This window comes from Sardina pilchardus, chromosome 12, assembly GCF_963854185.1.
Source record: "Sardina pilchardus chromosome 12, fSarPil1.1, whole genome shotgun sequence".
Taxonomy (NCBI): Eukaryota; Metazoa; Chordata; class Actinopteri; order Clupeiformes; family Clupeidae; genus Sardina; species Sardina pilchardus.
Window position 1 is genome coordinate 1,581,386 of NC_085005.1, and position 24,191 is coordinate 1,605,576.

General features: G+C 40.5%; 1 protein-coding gene and 1 long non-coding RNA gene across 2 annotated transcripts in view; one reads left to right on the forward strand and one right to left on the reverse strand.

Annotated features, from left to right (window-relative positions):
* Positions 1–24,191, forward strand: part of cnih3 (cornichon family AMPA receptor auxiliary protein 3) — a 106,895-nt gene that overhangs the window by 25,390 nt on the left and 57,314 nt on the right. The gene's annotated exons all lie outside the window — the stretch shown is intronic.
* Positions 3,866–6,455, reverse strand: LOC134098068 (uncharacterized). Its single transcript, XR_009941000.1, has 4 exons — positions 6,404–6,455; positions 5,023–5,145; positions 4,778–4,859; positions 3,866–4,536 (listed from the first exon to the last, which is right to left on the reverse strand). It is a non-coding gene; the product is annotated as an uncharacterized LOC134098068 (long non-coding RNA).

Below are 24,191 nucleotides of genomic sequence, written 5' to 3' on the forward strand. Positions count from 1 at the left end.
AAGTGACTCTTTAGACTGAATAGTAGAGATTCCTCCCTAACTTTTATAAAGTGTAAGGGCACAAATCCCGAAGCCATTTGTTTAATGCAGAAATACTGCTGTCTACAAGTTCATTTAATGATGTTGAAAGTTTCTTGGAGTAAGATTTGACTGAAAAGGGACATTTTAGAAGAGGCAGTTAGTTGACTTGATGTATATCCTTGCTTTGCCTTGTCACAGACCAGACTGTTTTCAATGTTTAGAATGGGGTCTAATATTTGTATTGATAAATATTTGGCTATTTCTTTCTGATTATGAAAGTAATGCATATTTATGTATCTGTATTACAGGTCATTCACAAGTGGCTCCAGTCTGGTTTGGGGGTCTACCCTTGCTCATCCTGTCCTGCCACCCAAGTAAAGTAAGCTATACAGTTTTACATTTGATCTATTTGACTTTCGGTCCACACATTAATAACACAAATAACCATATGCCTTTGTAAGTGGTGTTACCAGTTCAGGATGAATTGAAGGCACATGTCAAAATACATGACTGCCTTTGTCTGCTGAAATAAAAACCCACCTTATACCTCAAAAGCTCTCTAATGAAATGTACATATTTATTTATTTTTTTATTTCAGAAGAGAAATAACTACAGGCCTCTGTAACTGCTTTTTCCAGGTAAGGATCAAAGCTTCGGGATTCGTGCCCTTATATTTTGTACACGCTAGTGAGAAACCCGCTAACTGGCCTACTATTCAATCTAAGAAGTCTTGTTTCCAAGTGACTTTTTAGACTGAATAGTAGAGATTCCTCCCTAACTTTTATAAAGTGTAAGGGCACAAATCCCGAAGCCATTTGTTTTATGCAGAAATACTGCCGTCTACAAGTTCATTTAATGATGTTGAAAGTTTCTTGGAGTAAGATTTGACTGAAAAGGGGCAATATAGAAGAGGCAGTAGTTGACTTGATGCATATATTCGCTTTGCCTTGTCATAGACCAGACTGTTTTCAATGTTTAGAATATATGGGAAGGGAAGCTAAAATGAAAATATTCTCTGGATCCCAAAATAATGCTATTTTCTAATGGGGTGTAATAATGGTATTGATAAATATTTGGCTATTTCTTTCTGATGATGAAAGTAATGCATCTTCATGTATCTGTGTTACAGGTCATTGTCACAAGTCACAAGTGGCTCCAGTCTGGTTTGGGGGGTCTACCCTAGCTCATCCTGTCCTGCCACCCACACAAAGTAGGCTATACAGTTTTGCATTTGATCTATTTGACTTTTGGTCCACACATGAATAATACAAATAACCATATGATATGCCTTTGTAAGTGGTGTTACCAGTTCAGGATGAATTGAAGGTACATGTCAACATACATGAATCCCTTTGTCTGCTGTAATAAAAATTCACCTTATGCCTCAAAAGCTAATGGAATGCACATATTTTTTTTATTTCAGAAGAGAAATAACTACAGGCCTCTGCAACTGCTGTCTCTAGGTAAGGATGAATTGAGATACATTCAACATAAAATACATATAGCCTATATGTATATACAATTCTTTATTCTACATGCTGAAATGTCTGATATTCATGACCGCACAATTCATGCAGATTATATTCACATTACAACTCCACCTCTTTAATTCAGCTGTCTGATTGAAGCCTCAAAATATTGTAAACAAAGTAACATAGTTGGCTAGCTTTGTCATAGTCTACTGGTTGGACTGTTCAGTTTCCCCATGTGTGTTTAAGTTTAAAAGTAGAGTAATACTTGTGTCCTTGAGAGAGGCGCTTTTGAGTCTTTTGAGTTGAAAACATTGGTATTGAGATGATCAGTCAACTTGAATGCAAGAGTTTTAATCAAATGTGCGCCGCTTGCTAACCGGATTTTATAATACGCTAATTCAGCTAGTCGTCTTCTATGCATCATTGTTTTCACGATGTGAATGTTTTATCTGGATTGCATGTGCTTGTCTAGGGGCTGGTGTCCATTGAGTGTGCACGAGAGAGAGAGAGAGCGAGAGAAATCGGGCCATTCAGACATGATATGCGGAATGTATACGGCCACCTGTTGTTCACGTCTTCTTTAGAAGTTCTGTCAAATGCGGCCGCGCCGTTAATGCCTGACCGCGGAAGAGAGTCGTTTTCACTAGCCTTTGAATGTTTCCGTGACTGGATTCACAGGACAGTTGTGGCGGCAACATTACGGCGAAATTACCAGGTCAGCTACAGGAAAGTAGATAGTATACGGATATATGAATTCAGACATCACAGCAAAGACAACCCTACCGTACACACCGTGGACATTGTGGAAATACACGTCTGTCTGAAAACGGCTACAGTTTGGTAAAGTTGCATGCATTGTCTACAAGGAAAACTCCTTCCACCCGAGCAGCGGCAGGTGCATCAGTGCGAGCCTGCCCATATAATTTAGTAGCACACTAATATAACGTATTTTCTTTAATCTTTTTCCATAGGAGCGGTACGCAAGTGTCCAGTGACAGCCCAGGCAACGGATACCGACATTCACCAATGTGCTGGCGCATGACCGAGAGGGGGGGACGTCGCAAACGCCAGTGTGAAGGAGCAAGCTAGATTCATTGATGATCATCATGTTTTGAATAAAGTTTTTTTGAAAAAAAAAGTAAACATTTTCTTCGATTCTGATTAGGGTTATTGGGGTATTGGACTATGTTAGTCGCTGGGTAATTTTCTTAGCCTTGTTTTAAAGACACCAAGCGAGAATGTTAGATTGTTAAATGTAGGCTACTTTATGCGGATGTAGGCCTATGATTGTTGCTTCTGACTGTAGGGTAATTAAATATAAGGTAGCCCAAACACATCATAGACTAAACATCATGTAGCCTAACTATAAATGCCGAAAATAAGGCATAGCTGGCATCGATCCGGTACGCGGTTCCATGCCGCATCTATACGGGACTGGGCCAGCGCTGTTCCAGTTCCAGTTCAGAGCCGTGCAACGGATCCTGACCACTTCGTGGCCGATGTGCGTTTGGGCGCTGGGCCGTGTCCGTTAAACGGATCAGATGCGGATAGAACGGTAGGTGTGGGCCAGATCCACCCCAGTGTAGTTTTACTGTTTTGGTACGGGAATGGGCCAGCGCCGACCCATCTCCGGTGCAGAGCCATAAAACGAATCCTGACCACTATCGGCCCGCTGTGCGTTTGGACGCTGGACCGTGTCCGTGAGACGGATCCGGGCCGGATCGCATGATAGGTGTGGGCCAGGTCCACGCCAGAGTGGTTTTGCTATCTGGGGTGGCATTTTCTATTTCCTCACCGTGTTGTTTATTTCAAAATGAAAAATGAATTTTAAGCGGTAAAAGTCACTACCATGTCGAGGCGTGTATGTATGCTTCTGGTGTAGGCTAATGTTCACGCTAGCATGGGGGGGAAAGTGTATAATGTAACGGCAAGCTGGGCTAATCTATGATTACATTAAGTTAGCTAATGCTAGCGTGAACGTCTCCTTTTAGTACACCAGAAGCATACATAAGCGCCTCGACATGGTAGTGATTTTTACCGTTTCAAATTCATTTATTTTAATTTTGAAATAAACAACACGGTGAGGCGATAGAAAATGCCACATGCAGGTCGTTTGTTAACAGAAAACCGCGTTACCGGGACAACGTGACACTCACTCATGCACTCTATGAATACGGATAAATACAATCTGGTTGTATCGGCTGGCATAACATGTCCGTAATAAATACAGTGCAACAAACTGCACTTTGAACAGTAAAAATGAATTTAAAAAAGCACAGTTCACCAAACATACCATTGCCATAATAACCATGAATTCAAGTTGGCTTAACATTTGTCTCAAGTCTTACTAAGCAAAATGAATAACAAAGGTGTTTAATATGAAAACAATCATTTTATTCCTTGTTAATGACCTTCACATACAAAAAAACAAAGATGGCCTGTTCAATTAATGCAAACAACTCTACTACAAGTTCAATGTGAAGGGTTTTGTCAAAAATGAGTGTTTACTCTGAAGTCAACCATCACATATTTTGCACACATTTTGCCATGACTAACTCAAAGTTATTATTAGGTACAAGAACAGCAGTGTGTTGACATCAATGTTTGGAATTATCTAAATGTACAACTGAAACTGACTGACTGAAGTCATTTGTGAAGGTCAACAATATCGACCTGTGATGCATATAGAGCAGCTTTGTCAGTTCAGATTTCTCTCTTTGTTGGGCCTATATATACAAATTGTAGGTTGTAATGAGAAAATATGATAAAATAATCATATTTCAACATGGGAGTCAAAATGTCCATCAGATACTGGAAATCAAAATCGTATAATGTACTCACTGAGTAGGATGCAAGGTATCTATGACGAGAGCATAGTAGCTGCAAAATAAAATTACCAGGATACCCTGCTTCCTCCACAAATGTCAAAAAATGTGAACAGTCCGTTTCATGAGCTGAACAGAGTTTCTTTCCATAGCTTGCGAAGAAAAAAAGTAGGCCGTGCAGTATGGTGAACATCATGAATCCAACACAAGGAGGCATTCTGATTATTAAAAGGAGAGAGCACAGAAAACACACGGGTCAAGTAATGAGATTTAGAGAGTTTCTAAGTCAAATAATTACTTCCATGGACAAACGGATGGGAGGAGTAAGAGCAGTAACAAAGTAAAATAAAAAGGAAAAGTACTCGGGCAGAGATGTCTTTCAAAAAAAAAAAAAAAAAAGGAATGAGCTAGAAAGAATAAAGTTTGATGAAGTTGTGCAACAAATGAAGGGATACTTACCACAGTTTGCAGAATACCGGAGAAGGTTGAGAACGGAGTGTAGTGGACATCAGGAAGTCAGGCTTATAGGACATCTGAACATCTGCATAAGGAAAAAGAAGAGGGAACACTTTTGGCATACATGTGGAGTTTCAAATAGAGAGAGGGAGAAAGATATCACTGTGGCAGACCTAGGATGATGAGGTGAGGTGATATGTAGAAGTTATATAACAAAAAGATAGAAACAAGAATTTGGGGATACTTACCAAAGTTTGCAAAAGACTGGAGAAGATTGAGAACAGAGTGTAGTGGACATCAGGAAGTCAGGCTTATGGGAATGCAAGAGAAAAAACAATCCTGCCTGGTGCCTTTGTTGAGAGCCAGGACATCTGCATAAGGAGAAAGAAGAGGGGACACTTTAGGCATATATTTGGAGTTTCAAATGGAGAGATGGAGAGGAGGGGGGGGGGATAGCTGTGGCATACCTAGGATGATGAAGTGAGCTAAAGCTATGCAACAAAAAGATAGAAACAATAATTTGGGGATACAGTGGTGACAGAAGACCACTGTTAATGAGACCTGTCATGAGACATGACATTATATGGATATTTAAGACGACCAAAATCTACCAAAATGAGAATTGTTAGGTTTGAGCAGCAAAACCCATACGGAAAAGACATAGAAAAACTTGTATGCCAGCAATGTGTTTTATATACAAAACGTTTATGATTTACTCTTAATCTATCAGGTTTTTATATGCCAGTGAAACCATTATAAGATCCTTGCTAAATCTGTGTAACCTGAAACATATAAAACATTGTAAGCTGTAAGGACTGTATGACGTTGTATGAGGAAAACGAGAAAGGGGCCACTTTCAAGAGTAAATCATACAAGTTTTGTATATAAAACACATTGCTGGCATATACGTTTTTTCTATATTTTCCATATGGGAAGAGCTGACTGACGAGCCCACCACGACCCACTAGGATTGCATTGCTAGCAGTGAAAAATGATTGCCTAAGTTTTAGAAGTTTGGGCAGCAAAAGCGCTGGCTGACGAGTAAATGGTTTGAAATTGTTTGAAAGGCAATATTTGATAGTTTTCTGATTAGTCAGTGAAACAGTGGGTCACACCTACGACCAGAGTCGCCAACGCATATGCAGATCATTCTTTTACGTGTGTCGGTAATATTCATAGCTCTCTCGCTACCGAGCTCAGCGGATCAACGGTCCCAGGTGTCGAGAGCTTCCTTCGGTAGCAGCTAGCAGCTAAAGCTGGGTCACGGCCAGGGCTGGAGCTCTGCAAGCTAATAAGCTAACGGTTAGCAGTTAGTTCTGGTGCTCCAATCTTCAAAATGGATGTAGCTGCTACCTGCTAATGGTAACCAACCAACCAACACTAGACTAACCATCCACGTATCGATAACAATTTAACCGTGAATCCAACTTCAAGTCTAAAAACGAATATTAACATAATAGCTAATCTAGCTGCTAACTCACTAGCATAATGATGTTAGCACTAACGAACAACAAATTCAGTTATTTCACCAACACGGTCGAACTACATCTTGCAATAACCCATTTAACAACTTTTTCTAGTTTAGTTTCTCAATAGTGACCGATAAAAAATGAGAAATGTCGAACTTACCTTTACAAATGTTGTGCTGATACCTCTATTTCTTCTTCTCTAACGTGTGCAGTGCAGCGAGAGGATCCAGCTCCTCTGGGAGAAAATTCAAATAAAATCTGCTGCTTGCTGATTGGATGGTTGATTAAAGCGCGTACCAAAGCTCTATTCTAGAATCTTCGGCCCATACCTTCGGAACATTGACATTGAAACAATGTTGATGAAATGCCAGTTTTTCAACGTTGAAATTATGATTACACTTAAACATTGAATTGATGTTGACTTTTTAACTTCAACCAATCTGACCAATTTTCAACTTTAAATCAATGAAGTTTGCTATCTGGGTAAGGCCTGATATATACACAAATCGAATTAGGTAGGTTTGAATTATACGAGATGCCCGTACGAGGTACGTGAAGACCGGTGGATCTTCACTAAAAAATGAATGGGTTCCTATGGCGCTGCATGGCGGAGATGTTTTGTTTCCCCCATTTCAATTTGGCTGCGGCCATGAACCTGACATCGATTTGTGTATATATCAGGCCTTAGTCTCTCCAGATAATGACTCAAAGTTAAAAAATGACACGTTAATTAAAAGTTTGACTACTACCTTTTGACGCTAAATTGAATGGGTTCCTATGGCGGAGACGATGTTCTTTCCCCAATTCCAATATGGCGGAGGACTGTGACGTAGGAACCTGACATCGAGAATTCTCGATGTCAGGTTCCTACGTCACAGTCCTCCGCCATACTGGAATTGGGGAAAGAACATCGTCTCCGCCATAGGAACCCATGCAATTTAGCGTCAAAAGGTAGTAGTCAAACTTTTAATTAACGTGTCATTTTTTAACTTTGAGTCATTATCTGGAGAGACTAAGGCCTGATATATACACAAATCGATGTCAGGTTCATGGCCGCAGCCAAATTGAAATGGGGGAAACAAAACATCTCCGCCGTGCAGCGCCATAGGAACCCATTCATTTTTTAGTGAAGATCCACCGGTCTTCACGTACCTCGTACGGGCATCTCGTATAATTCAAACCTACCTAATTCGATTTGTGTATATATCAGGCCTTAGTCTCTCCAGCTAATGACTCAAATTATAAAAATGACACGTTAATTAAAAGTTTGACTACTACCTTTTGACGCTAAATTGCATGGGTTCCTATGGCGGAGACGATGTTCTTTCCCCAATTCCAATATGGCGGAGGACTGTGACGTAGGAACCTGACATCGAGAATAGGAGATGTACGGCAAATGACATTATGAAGAAGTGAACACCTTCACTTTAACATCTTTTGTAGTTCAATGTATTACTTTGGTAAGCGTCTGGTAGTCAAATAAACATGCCAGATGTGTTGTAAGGTGAAATGGGTTGTGATCGCAAATTTACATAGTTATTAAACTAGTGATAACAGCACTAACATAGGGCTGCTAGATCGTAGTCTACTGCTAATATTAGCCTACTGTATATTAACACCCATATTAAGTATTTCTGGGCTAAAATATTTCAAACCGATTTGGCCACTTTATTTGTAATGCTCTTAACAGATGAAACATAGTCAAAACATAACATATCAGTATATGAAATAACGTTAGCGGTCATTGAACACTATTATTAGCTAACCTAGCTTACGTTTATCCTAGCACTGAACTCGTTAAACGTGCCGTCCCATTCAGAGTTTATGGTTGCTATAACAACCCTTGCTGAGCTAAGTAGACGGACCAGATGACAGTGCAATCGTGGTTGAAATACTCCCGAAACACTCAAGAAAACAAAGCAAAATATATCTGTTTCAAGTAATCGGATGTTGATTCATTACAGACAATATGCTAACAGTGGTGGAAGGACATTATGAAGGTACAATTTCAATATAATCTTTGAGCTAGCGCTATACGTCCCATCAGAACCCATTGATTCGACTCGTCTTCTTGCCGTCCAGTTAGCTATTTTGCTGTGGCGCGAACTTTTATGACATCATTGGCAAGGGGTGAATAGCCTCCGGCAATATATCCTGAAGTACAGAAACTAACCACTAGGGCCGACTTACCACAGGTTGAGAGGTGTAGTTGGAACTACACAACTTTACGATGGTGGTCACGAACGTTCGTTGCTACTATGCTTTTGGGAAACACCCACGTAGCTCAACCATGCATCGTACTATGTAAGTTCCACCACCATAGTTCAGACTAACGTTTTGGGAAACAGTTGTCGTACTTACATAGTTTCAACTATGTGAGTTAGCAACTATACTTTTGGGAAACGCACCCCTGGTCGAGACGCTAGTTAGCAGGAGTCATAGTAATTAGCCCACTGTGTTTCTAAATTAGGCATAGGCTACGTTATCTTAACTAAATTTACAGCACACTTGGATTAACTCTGAAAGACAGCATGACGTTTACTGGATATCTGAGGATTTTTCTCCATGGACAACTAGAAAGCAGGAGAGAAGAAAGATGACAGAACAGCTAGAACTGGCCGTCAGCTTAGCTGGCTATAGCTTTCAAGCAAGGTAAGAACTTTTCCCTCCAGTGCTAGCAAAGGGCAGGATATTGTTATTCAGTGGTGGTTATCATTTGCCTTTAGATTGAGTGAACGTACGTATCTATTCAAAATAAACTAAACGTTTCCCCAATTTGGAAATGGTGCCAGTCGTGCCACCGATTCATGAGCAGTCGTGTAATGTGTGTGTGGTCCCTGTTAAGTGAAACCATACGAAGCTAAGCAACGATATTTAACATACGATTGATTCCTGCAACTATACCCATGCAGCATAGGCAGACTGCCTAATCCTAGTTTTTGAAACGATTTAAGATGGTATGATGGTGAAACGATTTAAGATGGTATGAACAGAAATATGAACACAAATATCCCTTTGCATACATTTGCAAGCATGCTTTGGGTAGACTTAAAACGTTTTTGAATTTAATCTTCTGTCTGTCATTTAGCCTAGCATAGCCTAGTTTAATTAGGCTATATTTTAGGCCTACGCATACATAACCTACTGTAGCCTGATAGGCTACCTCTAAACACCCCGACATTTGCTGTCCGTAGGTACATCGCAATAGGGTCAAACAGTCTATCGTTGCAACTGCAGCAACATTTTCTTTTATTTGGACTTCAGAAAGACTTTCTATGAGGAACATTTAAAAACCCATAACTTGAAAGTAGCCTAGGGTCTACGCCTTCTAACACGAAGACATTTCACAGACAAAATTGTGAAAGCCTACCTTCGTGTCGAAATTGCGGCTTTTATAGCTTCGTTTAATGCTAAATTATAGGCTCTGAAAGAAAAACACTGTGCGCACGATGTTGGTATACGGCATATTTAAATGAAATCAGTTGAAAAATAAAGACTTGAAGACTTAGGCTAAACAAAGTTAATTGAGAGTGAGACCTTGGACGCTATCCTTGGTGTTAAATTACAATAATGCTATTCATTTGTGCCACCTACGTCACTATCAAGTAGAACGCCGCCATATTTACGACCAATTTCGTCCAATATGGCTGCCCACACTGCCCGTTTGAATGGAAGAGAAAGAGAAAGATCTAGAGAAATGTTCAATTTTAGGCTCCGATCTTTATTTGTTACCCCCAGTTTTCCTTTATCCCTTATTATCTGCCCCAAGTTTGCTCCAATTAGCTTTCCATAGCATACATTTATCTAGTTTACCCCTCATACAGTGGTGTTAATTTGGCTATTTTAAGATAAGGTGACGATGTTCGGTGTTTAAGATAATTCCAAAAATGTGGGATAAAAACGGGGACATTTTCAGTTTGACTCTCAATCCGATTGAAATACATACAAGTTTTGTCTTCAAAAAACGGGGGGATAGGTAGTTTTTCTGTATTTTCCCCGGGGACAAGCAACCAAAATCGGGGGCGCCAGGAAACGAGACTGGCGCACCGATGCCACCTATGCCTGTCATTATCAGCATGGGAAATGTACGTAGGCCTAGGCCTATAATAAAAACATGATTTTAGTGGTAGCTTACTGACTAGGTAACGTTGTTAGTTAAGTGGCTAACAGCTAGCAAGCTCATGTTAGTACCACAAATAAATTAAATAAATAGCCGCAAAGAGGCATTCTCCCTCTCATGCCATTGCGTTTTTAAAATCGAAACTGGGTTTTGCTGAAGTAGCCGGCTACAGGCTGTCTTTATTACATAAAACCAAACAACACGGTGTAACCTTAAATTTGCTGTTTATTGCTCTGTCTGAAGCACAAAAAAATAAAAATAGCAATCAGGCATGCATCACGCAAGACGCATCGATTTCTGTATACAGCCTCTCTCATTCACACCGAAAGCAGCCACATACCGCACGCTCTGCAAACTAGCTTACTCCATAATATCTGCAGCCAGGTGCAGCATGAATACATTTGTGCACTGAACATTGGCAAGATATAAAAACAACGTAGCCAGTGTATACAATGACCACAATACAAGTAGATAGACTACATTACAGAAACAGCACAAACTACAACTCTACTAGATCGCATTTTGATGACACCATACCTCTGCCTCAAGACTGTCGCCGCACCCGCTGGGCTACATGAAAACTAGCAAGGGGTAGGGCTGGGCGATATACCAAATATACTCGATATATCGCAGTTTACAGTACGGGAGATACATTTTTTGTCATATCGCAAATATCGAGTATTTCACCATTTTCGTCATTTTTGCAAGTGGCAACCTTTTACTGTTTATGGCGGCAACACTGCCGTTCTGTGCAGAGCTGTGTCCCTATCCATCGTAACCTCTCCCCCTCCCTCTCAGTAACAACGTGAACACTAGTGTTGCGCGGGTGGGCTTTTTTTTTAAACCCGCACCCAACCCGACTCTTCAGGAGATCCAAACCGCCTCGCCCAACCCGCAAAAATATGTTCGAATCGTGACCCAAATCCGACCCGACCCGACCCGAGGAAAGGAAAAAAACCCACCTAACGTCTTTCGTTGCCTAATAAGTCTAATTGTCCCACGTGAGGACAACAGTGGTTAAAATGATCGGTCATTTTTACAATCTGCGCTCGTCCACGCCATTCATAATTGGAATCTGCAGCCTAGACATAGCTAGTGTTAAATCATCTTCATGAACATAACGATTTTCCATTAATATTTCCCCTTGCAACTTCATAGGCTACTTTTGCGTGAAACACTGTCAAGCATAAACACATTTTGCATGAGCACAGCTGTTTATTCGTGCATATGACAGAAGCAAGGTGTTCTCGCTTTGTGCACAACCTTCCATATCCCAGATCAATACGCTACATGTCCATAAAATAACATATGCGCGATTGACTTTTTTCAGTCAGTCACGCATGGCGCAATTGGATGCTGAATTTAGGAGAAATTATGTTTTGCGCTCGATGGAAGCAGTTCTGATTTGGTTATAGCCTACGAAACAAAAAACGAACCGAAACAGCAAGGGGTCTTCAAATTAAAGTTACAGCGATGCCCATGCATTACTCTATCCAAGTCAGGGGTGTCCAAACTTTTTGGCTCAAGGGCCACCCCCACCCCTGGATATGTACACAATGCAGTATACATATTATATATAATTGTTTCAATGATAATAGTGACAAAGTTATTTTGTTGTAGAAAATAAATTTGTTAAGAAATACGGTTAATATCTATAATAAATTAATACATGCTCGGCGGGCCGCATTTGGCCCGCGGGCCGTAGTTTGGACACCCCTGATCTAAGTGCACGTCTGACTGTTTCAGAACGACAGCGCAAATGCACACATCTCACTCTACACACATGCATTTATTGTGCTATGCACGTCTATGCGTCCTCCCGATTGATTTTTAAATTAAATGTATGAGATTTGCGCATTGAGGCAGATTAGGCTACATGAGTGCATCTGACTGTCTCATAACGAAAACGCAAACTTCTTCTTTATCAATGAACAACCGAACAACTAATAGAGCTCCACAGTCCCGCCCACAGCCTTGCCCGGAAGTAAAAATCCAATACAATTTCTCCATTGACAACTGGAGAATAAGCCATAAAATCGTAACCGTCCATGGTAGACTTAAAACCAGCTACGATGTGACTAAGTGATTATACCTGCTCATATAGATGTCAAAAGTTAACAGGGCATCAACCGTCTTTTGAGAAAACAATGTTTTATTCACGATTTAACGAGAGAGTACTACACTACCCAACACCCTACCGTGTACAACTGGTGAAAGCAGAGCCTTTGATTGGTAGAGATCGCCGTTGCCATGGCAATCCCAAACAAACTGTACTCAACTTTTCCCGCGCCTATCGTCCAGCTTAACCTGACTTTCGCCAGATCCTGTAGTTCGCTGTCTGCTTCACACAAGGATCTGGGACTTCTCGATAGGAGATGTATTTATGAAGGCGGGTCCTTGTAAAACATCGTCGCATGTGATTTGATAAACCACTTGCCTGTTATCTTGAATGACGTGCTAGGCCTCTTCAAGCTCTTGCCAAACCCGGTCGGAAGAAGAGTAAAAACATCCTTGCCACCAATAAATGTCTTCAAAACTATTCTCTGTTAATCTTTTAAAGAATGAATACTCGATAGATTTGACAAAACAGTTGAAATAGCAGAATCAATGTCAGCACAAGACTCCTCGCTGCGTGCCGCCATTGTTATTTGAATCAAACACTCGCTTCGGCGCTCCTGATTGGTTGCTCATTTTTTGATCACTGGCAGGGGTTTGGATTGCCCTCGCGTCCAGACCCTTGTGTGGAGCTCAGCGAAACGCCTCTGGTGGAGCATGGCGGAACTACAAGGGTCTGGCGAGAGTCAAGCTACGTCCGGCTATCGTCTCGCTGGAACTTCAAAACTTAAAAATGGCTGCAGGGCTGTCAGGACCGATGTGTGGTCTTCCGAAAAAGAACGGTTTTCTCATCTTGAAGGTTGAATTTACTCAATGGAAACAGTAGGAAGTAATCATCTTCTTTTCTCAGATTAATATGGAACCATGTTAAACTATCGTTAGGCTGCAAATGTTGGAAATGTGTGTACGTTTGCAAAGCATCAAGGGATTTGAGTTCTCTAACTCGGAATTTAAGATATGTACACAGTCTTGTACCTTTCGCTTTTTTTACATTTTCTGTTCATTTTTTCACTCGAAATTATAAGTTATATGCTTATGAGTCACATCGTAGCTGATTAGCCTAAGGCATGGTCTAAAACTCTTTCGGATTTTTCCAGAAGTCAATGGGAGAAATGAATGAGAAATTTGCTGAGTTCTCAACGGGCCGGGTCGGCCCGACGGGACCCGCAGGTATGGGTCGAAAATAATAAGCAGATGACTCGGGTCGGGTCGGTCCTCGGGCTAAATATTTTCCACTCAGTGAAAAAAACAAAAAACATTTATTAATCATCGCTGATGTTTACCGCGAATCATCATGAATTTCTCTATGGGGACCAATCTATCTATCTATCGTAAAGGAAGTCTGCTGCATGCAAGGTGCATGCAATCATGGAGCGGGGGCAAACGTGACGCTACTGTGTTGGGAGATGGAAGGACAGAGCTTGCGGCAGCTCTGTCATGTGTTGCACCAACATTTATGAGTTCCTGTGCAAGTTCTAAGAAGCTGTCTCCTTGAACAAAATAAAATGGCAGTAGCCTATAGGGCTCGGGAACAAGCCTTGCATTCTAGGAATATTGCCGCCATATTGGTAGCGCACCGAACGTAATATCTATTCATTCAGATGCAGAAGACAAGAAGCAGAAATGTAGTATTAGCGATTCTTTTCCTCTTGCGATCATGGGTGGCGCAGTTACACCCCACTACACAGCAACATACGACCAAGAAGGCAAAAACTAAGTAACAGGAACACACTAATAGGCGGGAGTAAATCCATAGTAATCCATAGTAAACTAAGGAGTGAAGCTACCAATATGGCTGCGCCCGCGAAGTTTTCACGTCATGATCCCGAGCCCTATTGTTGCTGGGCTATACGTCTTCGTGAATAGCTAACAACTCATCATGAAGCGTGTATGAAGCGGTTATTGAAATATGCTCTGTAGATGATTCTACCTTTTTTATAGCAAGAACGGTAAGTTTTCCCATTTAAATCATGTTTCTATTTTGGAAAATATAGTTTCACTAGGTTTTACGTGGGTTTATTCACTAGGTTTTACGTTAATTATTTCCCTCGAGCCGCTTGCTCCGTGGTCACACTGTATTGTAGCCACTCTGTTTTTCTTCGCTTTTCTCAGTTTAAATACAGCGCAAAATGAGTTTCCAAATCTCCACTTTTGCCCGAGTTTTGTTTAGAAAGAATCGTATTCAGAGGCGAAATCGCCGCTTGCGTGTAAATTAAAGGCACAAATGAAGGGAAAAGTCTCTGTTATTCAAGTGCCCACGTATGCGTGAATGGCGCCGCCTAGTGAGCGACTCGAATCGGTTGGCAAAATGGCAGCAAAATTACTGTGACGCCAGGTGGCACAAACGAATAGTTGACTCCCGTCATGGCGAAACGGGGGCGAAACCTAGAATTCTCGCGTCTGTGACATCAGCTAGGAAACCTCAATACGCTCAAATCTCACGTCTAGTCTGAACTCACGTACCCAAGTTTTTCAGGCGGCATAGCACTCAGCAGTAAATCGCGGGTGGATTACAGAGTTGAATTTATGGACTATCTCGGACATAACACCTTTCCTGTACATGCGCAGCCTATTTGCTGTAATGTAGCATAATATATTATATTGACACATTTGATGGCTTAGAATAGCCATAGGAGATGATTATACTTTCTCTTTGGTGAACGCAACATTTATGAATTATATATTTTTAGGGCCGGGACTTTAGCGCGTTAATTACGATTAATTAATTACACAAACATTAATGTGTTAAAAAAATGTACGCATTTTAATCGTATGCCTATTTATTTTTGCACCGCGGAACGTTTCTCACTGGATGAGTTTCAGACGGACCGATTATACTGGAGCACCAAGTAACGCGCAGGAGTTCGGTTCAGACAAAACAAATCACAGTGACACAGTGAACATGAACAAAGAAGCTGATGTGACCGCGTTGGTTGGCCCCGTGGATGGGAAATGTTGTTACAAAAAACGAACGGATGGAAGCGTAGATAAGAGCATGGTTGTGTGCAACCTATGCAACAAGGACGTATCACCGCAGGTATCACCTCAGTGCAAAACATAAAGCAGCTAGCTGCTAGCGTGGACAAAGTATTGTGATACTCCAGACACTTGAGGGAAACCTCTGAGCTTTATTTATTAAACAAATAGCAACCGAGTTGCTATTACAGCCACAACTCACGCTTATAACAGTAATCCACCGCACCTAATTCCATGTCCAACTTTCATAGACCTAAAAGAAACTTCCCACTCAGAACCGCATACAAGCACACACGCACACACGTAAACTCCGCCCCCCAGTTCCCCTTAAAGGGACACAACAATTTCATGAACTCAACTCAAGGTAACAGGTGACACAATTAACAGGATATCACAGTATTATAGTTTACAGAAGGTCTACCTATCTATAGGCTACATGAATTTCTGAAAATGTACTATTTCTAAATATGGTATTGCTACACTTTATGGCAAAAATTGCACTGGTCTGTTGGACTTATTAATAAACAATATTTTTGTTGCTTAAGCTTAGGCCTATGTATTCAGTCATTATCCAATAGTAGGCTATACTAAAAATCCATGTGAAAAAAAAATACTTCTCACTGTTCTCAGGTCATATATTTATATACAATTAAAATGCGATTAATTTCGATTAATTAATTACAAAGCCTCTAATTAATTAGATTAATTTTTTTTATCGAGTCCCAGCCCTATATATTTTACATTATTTTCAAAGGGCAAATTTCAGTGTCGTATGGTTTTGTAATGAATGTATTTATAGTATGATGCGTTCTCTCTGCGAAAATAAAGTCTGTTCTGCTTAAATCGCTCTAGTTTCCCGCCTTCCTTGATGACAGCTTCTAGCTGTCAAAACTAACCTGGTTCAGCTGGACGTCACTGTGGCTCGAGATCACTAATGATCTCTTTTGGACGTATAATGCACCTTCATGTCGTAAATTCTAGGGGCGAGGCCATTGAAACGAGCATATATAGGGACGTGATATTTAAATTTGTTGTTTCCAGCCGCCACATTTATCAACACACGTTTATTCTTAAGCTAGAATTGGAGTGATACGAAAGTTTGATGAATCACACGTGAGCCTCGTCGTAAGATGGTTTCTGCGCTCAGATATACGCTGGTTTCTACGCTCGGTTGATAAATGAGGGCCACTGAGTTTTACTCTAATGGCTAATAAATTAAACTGACCCGGGACAGAGGTGGATAGACTTATAGAGAAGCTTAAACGGTTTTTAACATATATAGCTACGCCACCACCCCGTTCAACTCTATCAGCTCTGCAAATATTATAACCATCAAGGGAAATAGTTATTAACTTTGACATTCAACCAAGTTTCTGAAATTACAGTACAATGACGTCAGGGTAATTGTAATTTATAACTAACTATAATCCATCTATACATTTTTGCATTTTCTTGCATTGGTAATTACTTGGAATTGCATTTGAAATATATCTGTCATATCAGATCATATAAATCATATCAGTTTGTGGAATGTATATACAAGTTTTTTGAATGGAATTTCTGAAATAAATAAACTTTTTCATGATATTCATGATATTCTAATTATATGACCAGCACTGTAGATGGGAACAATTGCCTCTGAAGCAGGCACTTTGCAATTTCAGGTTAAAAACTTGAAAATTTGTTTTGAGAACCAATGGGTTAAAAAGGGTAAGTTTATCTGCTAGGTGTCTGAGATAGTCTGGAAGTATTCCTATGCTAGTTCGACATCTGGGATAAGATCTAGCCTAAAGAAGGTCACTGACATGTACAGTAGATTATGTAAAATACCTGCTTATCAATTTCTCATTTTCTCATTCTCAATTTGTTATTATCTCTTACGTACTGATCTTTTCATTCCACCATCTGCAGCCCACCGAACAATGATCACAAGGGTGGCTATATCCATAACACAAAAAAAGGAGGACACTTTGCAGCAATTAGTGAGGCAAGAATAATTACATAGGATTCTGGTGTACTTCCAGCTACAACACAGTTTTGCCCATGATTGTGATGGTGTCATGATTAGGGTTGGGTACCGACCCCTGTACTTTTACCGGTACCGACCGAATCACGTCGGTATTACCGGGTATTGCTTCACGTGAAATTGAACGGTGCTAAATGTCGGTACTTTCATGTGCATCAGGAGCGGAGTGCGCCATCTGACGTCATGTCTGAGTGTAGGCTAACATTATGTCGGTCTCAAAAACTAAAGTGAATAGGCTAACTTAATATGCACCATTTAAGCCTGCATGTATTGCACCAAGAGCAGGCATAAATGAATCAAAATAGTAGGCCTATCCCTGGTAAGAACTTAAAATAAAACTGAGAGTTGACGGTAGGGTTGGGTATCGTTTGAATTTGAACGATTCCGGTTCCGATTCCGATTTGTTGTTTCGATTCCGGTTCCTAACGATTCTCGATTCCGATTCTTTTAAGAGGCAGGGTCAAAAAGTTTAGGACACCAGTATTTTAATAAGCTAGCTAACGGTCTTTCTGAATGAAATAGTCTGACCTTCTCCATCAATTTTAACTTTACTATGACTTTCTCACAGGACTGTTTTGAACTACAATATAAATAGCAAATCTATGAACTTGAATATAAATATTATAATGTAATGAAACCTCATGAAAACACATTTAGGCTACACATGTGTGTATGATGCCGCAGATACTTAAACATGTTGTCTTGCTCCCACTCGGCTAACCTGGTGCAGAATAGCAAATAAACAATAAAAAGCAACTTATGAGGGTAAGGCCTATTGTCACAAGTTTTGGGCAAGGTCCATTGGCTATATAGTTACAGTTGCGAACACTTCCGGTGGATGCTTCTTTGTTGGTGTTCAGCGGTTTCATCTTCCGGTCAGCGTACTGAGAATCGATACTAGGTATTGAAATTTCAACTTTTGAACGATTCCGGGTATATTGGAAAGCCGGTTCCGGTTCCGATCGATTCTCGATTCTCGATACCCAACCCTAGTTGACGGAGTGCAATGAAATGCACCCATCTTCTGAATCGCGAGTGAGCTGGATCCATTCAAAACGGTAAAACAGGACTTTAAATAGTTCAAAGCATATGTGACAGAAATGTTTGAATGCTATTGAAATGTATCATGGCTAGATGATAATGTTAACAGCATTAATAATATATAGGCTATTTGCCAAATACTCGCTGTATTTGTCGTGACAACTTGCTCTAAGGATATTGACCGTAGCCTTTGCTTTTGCTGCGCTGCTCCAAGCAGTCAGCAGATGGTCATAAAAAAATAGAAACTATGTCCTAACCGCGATGCGAGCAAACATTAACGATACAATTCGTTTAATTTCATTGCTGTCAATTGTGACAGCAAGCAACGCGAGCAACGCAATGTTTTGAGAGAACTTTTGTTGTTGGCATACTACGGTTTCTATTTTCTCTCTGTCGCTCGCTTTGCTCTGTTATTTTGAATGAGAAATATGACTCATTAAAACGGCATATTTAACGGATTCACTCCCCCCGATGCAATGCTATAATTTAATTATACACGTTGTAGGCCCACGCAACAGTTTGCTGGTTAGCCTACACGTACAGTTAACCTGACAGACAGACTATGCGTAGCGTTTCAAGGTGGAACATTGCGCTGCATCAAGACGAGCTATAATAATTCACGATGGAATGTTTTATTAGTCAAAGGATAACCGAACGACCAAACTCACCAGCCTACTACTCACGTTAGAAACTGACTGAATCGAAGTAATTTAAACAACAGAACTGGTAAGGAGTGGATAATAATCTACCCAGCAAAATGTATTTGGCCCGGATCCGCCAGGGATTCCCAAACTGTGGAACGCATACCACCTGCTTCTAGGAGATAGCCTATGCGAGATGAAAAGGGCTATGGCGGAGAGGTGTTAAAAAACGAACTTTTAAAACATTTTGTAATTAATTAATGAATAAATGAATAACTTCTAAACCATTTGTAAACTCTATAGTAGGCTATGTTTTCATTAAAAAGGGGCGGTTTATTAAACATGATGCCTGGCATACCGCTGACCTAGGCTACTGTTAAATTGCACAAAACAAAGATGGAAGGATTGCTTTTTTCATGAACATGGCCTAAAACTAGCTAAATCATCATATAACCCAATGGACTAATTATTTGTTCTATGTTTGGGTTTGATGGAGTCTGTTTAAAAAAACTTCCACTATCCATTGTTCATGTTCATAGGCTACTTAAGAAATGAGAGGGGTTTGTATTGGGTTAAAAACATTCTCAATGTATAAATTTGATTTTGTGGAACTTGTAGTTGATACAAACAAGGTGTTACAGATTCAGTAAGGGTAAGGTACCGAAAAAAATACCGTTGAATACCGACACCGAACCTCAGGCACCGGCACCGGTGCCGATATCGGTTCAAATGCGATAGGTACCCAACCCTAGTCATGATCCAGTCATTGTGAAATAGGCCTACTCTATTAATTGCAACTTAATAAGTGTAACAGAAGAGAAACAAATATTCCTGAAAAGTGATGTCAGAGTTATTAACCCACATTTTTAGAATGTCCATCTTTGGCAAGTATCCTATTTACATGAACAAAACCAAGCCCTTAACATGCCTTAAAATTATGTGACAAGTCTTATATAGCATGCATACCCTAAGGATGGTCTCCAACATCAGACAAGACTAGCTCACCAGCAATAGTTGCTATTCTGTGACCTGTTTAGAAGTGCCTTTTTGTTTATGTTCAACTTGCAATCGCAAGGGGCAGATCTTTGGCAGATGAGATTATGGTTAGACGGCATGACAGAGCCAGTAGCAGGCCTAAATCACGCTGATCTGATGACTGCCATTGACGGGCACCTTGAAAATCAGTCGAGGGGCTGTACATCAGTAGGAAATGAGTGTGACAATGTCTGGTTCACCGACTGCTGTGGTCGGTGAAATATCTCAGGGAGCTATTGTGATATGGATCAGATATGGAAAAGTCGCAATGGTTGGACAAAATTGATAAAACGCCCTGAATTTGCAGGGATTTGTTGATTCACAAAATCCTGGAGGGACTGAGTTTAATTTTTCATTCTATACACATCTGCACTGAGCCGAAGATGGTCCAGTATCGTACCATTACACCCCTCATTTTAGTCTATTCTATTACAAGTAAGCAATTATGCTGTTCTTGATCTTGATGACACCCATAATCTAGCCAATCCATTTCTTGAAGGTAAATGTTTCTTGGCATAATCCAAGATGGTGTAGAAATGCAAGAAATAATATTTTTAAATCCCTATTCATAAATAAATAAATTCCCTCAAGCCACAAATTCTTGTGGTTGAGTGCTTTGGTTTTTATGTTTGTGTCCCCACCCCCAACCTCAGTTGTAATTCCATTTAATTATATGTGAAATTCACACATGCTAAAATCTACATGTACACACAAACATTTTTCATAGTATTTCTGGTTCTGTGGTCCTGTCTTTTTATGTACATTGATTTAAAAACAACAAATTAGGTTAATCTGTGAGGGCATTTTGGAGTATTTTTACAGTGCTCTTAGTAGGATTTCCTTTTATGGTGCTACCTCACATCACAGTGCATTATTTACAGGCAAAGCAAAAGAACAGAGATTACCAGTATGAATAATGCACTAACTTAACTTAAATCTGCTCTGGTTAAGGTTTTTAATAAAAGGACACTCAAATATGCATGGTCAGGAATTGTTACAGGTTTCATGAAATGGCTGAATAGGACTGAGCCTTATTACTTTGTGCAACAGAGAGTGTTTATCCATACCTTATTCCAGTGTAGAGTCACACACACACACACACACACACACACAGTCAAACAAAGGGTGAATACAAAACATTAAAAATTTACTTCTTGGCATGCTTTCAAGAAACTGCCTCAAATTCATTCAGCATTTAAAATATGAGTTACCAAATCAATATTTTATTAGCAAAGGACCGAACAAAAATCATGGTCTAAAGCTAACGCTTGTCTTTCAGCGTCAGATATTTCAACCTAACATTTTGTGCAGCTTTTACAAGATGTCTTATGTGGCTGATGAACTGGTAAAAAGCAGGTTTGTGCAGATGTCCTTTGGCAATGTAGGCACTTAAATAAAACGTTCTATCTATCTGGAATGTTTATGGCTGATGTATATCAATACAAGGGTATAGTAGATTATATGGCTGTTATACAGTGTTCTTTTAACAATTTATTTATTGATTTTCAAAGTTTTTTTTATCCCACAATAATACAGGACATATTAACATTCAGGATTCCATCCCATTGGTACAAAATCATAATTATCATCATACAGAAACAAATTTGAAACCCCAGGGCCCTCCCACCCCACTCCATTGACCTACACAGGACTACAACAGAAAATAAAAGACATTAAAGTTACAAACAAACAAGCTAACAAAAACCCAGCATACTGAAAAATGATTGAAAATTAGAAAATAAACTAGATGTACCGCAAAGCGATACACAATATGACCGCCGCTCCGTCCTGCACAATCACGCTTTTGTTTCCATCGCCAACTCCATCCCTTACTGCAACTTTTATGTATGTAAATGAGTGTGTGCATGTGTGCGCTTGCTTTTGTGTATGAGTGCTTCTCTGTCTATGAGTGTGTGTGTGTGTGTGTGAGTGATCTGATATTGGAGTGACAGTGACGGCAGAAAACACAGTGAACATAATGAACACAAGCAGACACACACACACAGGCACAAACTCACACACATGCGCGCGTGCACACACACATACAAAGGCACACTCACACATGCGCACACATGCACATACTTTTTTATGTACATGTGTGTATGTGCTGGTGCGTGTGTGTGTAGGTATGTGTCTGTGTGTGTATTTATATGTGTGTGTGTGTGTGTGTGTGTTCCTGCATGGGCTTCGGGCGGGGGCACGCGGGGGGTGGGGGGGGTGACCCCCGGGGACGAAATGAAATTTTTCAGCAGAAGTCTACTGGGGCTACATGCCCACCAAGTTTCATGTTCCCGGTGTTACGGTGTCCCGGGAATCGTTGGCCAAAAATTCTGAATCTATGACGGAAAAAAAAAAAAAAACTTTGACAACAACTACACATAATAAGTAAGTAAAACACAAAACAAAACAAACAACAAAACTTGTGTTCAGGGGGAGGGGGGGGGTTGCTCTCTGCTATGGGGATGTGACTTAATCTGCATCAAGGGGTTCTTGTAATGAGTCGTAGAAGTCCAAAAAGGGCTTCCAAACCTTACTAAAGGTTTGTGCAGACCCCTTAAGTGTAAACTTGATTTTCTCTAATAACAAGAAATAGAACATCCTTGATCCATTTGGAAAATGAAGGTGGTATGCGTTGTTTCCAATTTTGAAGAATCAGGCGCCTTGCAAGGAGTGTGGTAAAGCCAATGACTACGTAAGCTTTATTCGGTAGGCTATCACAGGATTGCTCGGGAGTTAAACCGAAAAGGGCGCAAACAGGGTTAGGGTCAAATCGTGTTCCAAACATTTCACTAAACGCATTAAAGATATTCACCCAAAAGGATGAGAGGTTTGGGCAAAGTCAGAACATGTGTATTAAGTCAGCTGGTTGGCCCCTGCATCGTGGACATAACGGTTCAATACATGGATAAATCCTTGCCAGTCTAGCATTGGATAAATGAGCTCTGTGTACCACTTTCATCTGCATCAAGCCATGCAGAGCAGATGTGGATGATGTGTGTGTCAAGTCTAAAGGTGTATTCGCACCTGCCTTGTTAAGTTAGATTAAAACGAACTCAAGTTCGTTTTTTGCTTGGTTCGGACCTTTTTGACTGGTGTGAATACAATCACTCGAACTCTGGTGCGGACCAAACGAGCTGACCGAGACCCAGCTGAGGAGGTGGTCTCGGAGCGGTTCCTATCGAACCCTGGTGCGGTTCGTTTATGGTGTGAAAGCAGCCCGACCTCGATCCGACCCAGTTGCAGAAATCTACCTGTTTTGGATTTGACAAGCTCCCGTAGTTTTCGTGCATTATGGGAAATGTAGGATTGCTTAGTCACACACAAGCTCTGTATGAAGCAGTAGGGTAATGCTTTTTTGGCAATGATTTTGCATCTCCTACCTGTTCCGTCTTCCGTAGGCCTGCTTAGTGTAGCATGTTGGACACACGAGAGCTTTCCTTCTCAGCTGTTTTACTGCACGCCTTCGTCGTTGCAAAATTACGAGCATGATATTGTTAAACTCATGTTGCATCAAACGGTCTTGACGCTCGAGCACTTCTGCAAAGCTGTAACTGTATAATAATTATATTGCTAGGATAATAACGAGTACAGTACGCAAAGTCTCCATAGAATTTACGTGGGCCAACTTTGACTTTGGCTTCCTATTCTTCACCCCGCCTACACATTTACCAGCCAATGGTTGAACGACCGTAGCACATGTGTTTTTGTTTATAAATTCTGGTCCAGTTGCAATTCATCACAGTGTGAAAGCGAACCGCACTAAAAAAATTGGTCCGGACCAAATAAGTGACCTAACGGACCTTCCTGGTGTGAATACGCCCTAAAGCCTACCTTACATTGACAGACTTTGCAAAGATTTGGAAAAGATTTTTGAAAGACTACAGTCTCAGACCCTCTCACATCTAAAGACAATTCATTGAGTTTTTAGTCACAGTCTAGTCACAGGCCAGTCTCAGATTAGGATTTTGCAAAGACTGTGGGTCACTATTTACAA